We start from the raw sequence: 568 nt of genomic DNA on the forward strand, positions 1-568 counted from the left end.
TTTCAGCTGAAGTGCGAGGAAGCGGGTGGGGTGCGTGTGTCAGCCAGCCTCCCAGCCCCCGCCCGGCACCTCTCTCACCGGCACCAGGAAGCCCCTCAATGCACGTCACTCTCGGTGACAGAATCACAGGTCCGTCTTTTTTTTTTTTTAAAGACGTTATAAAAATCTTCATTTATTCATTTGTCTGTTTTTTGGCTGCGGCGGTCTTGGCTGCCGCCCGTGGGATCTTCGCTGCAGTGCACACTCTCTGGCTGTGGCGTGGGGGGCTCAATAGTTGCGCTGCTCCGGCTTAGTTGCTCCGTGGGATCTTAGTTCCCTGACCAAGGATCGAACCCAAGTCCCCTGCATCGCAAGGCAGAATCTTAACCGCTGGACCGGCAGGAGATCCCCCAGAGATCCATCTTGGATGGGGAGAGGGAAATGCATTTGATGAGGAAAGAAAGCATGGACAGAGTGCTTCGGCCGGATAGATCTCAGCAGGATCTGGAAAGGTAGGCACAACTGGGACAGTGAACTGTGGGAGCAGGGTCACCCCGCAGTAAACAGATGGGGGCGGAGCTGCAAAGGG

This window comes from Bison bison, unplaced genomic scaffold (genome assembly GCF_000754665.1).
Source record: "Bison bison bison isolate TAMUID 2011002044 unplaced genomic scaffold, Bison_UMD1.0 scf7180017864371, whole genome shotgun sequence".
NCBI classification, from domain to species: Eukaryota; Metazoa; Chordata; class Mammalia; order Artiodactyla; family Bovidae; genus Bison; species Bison bison.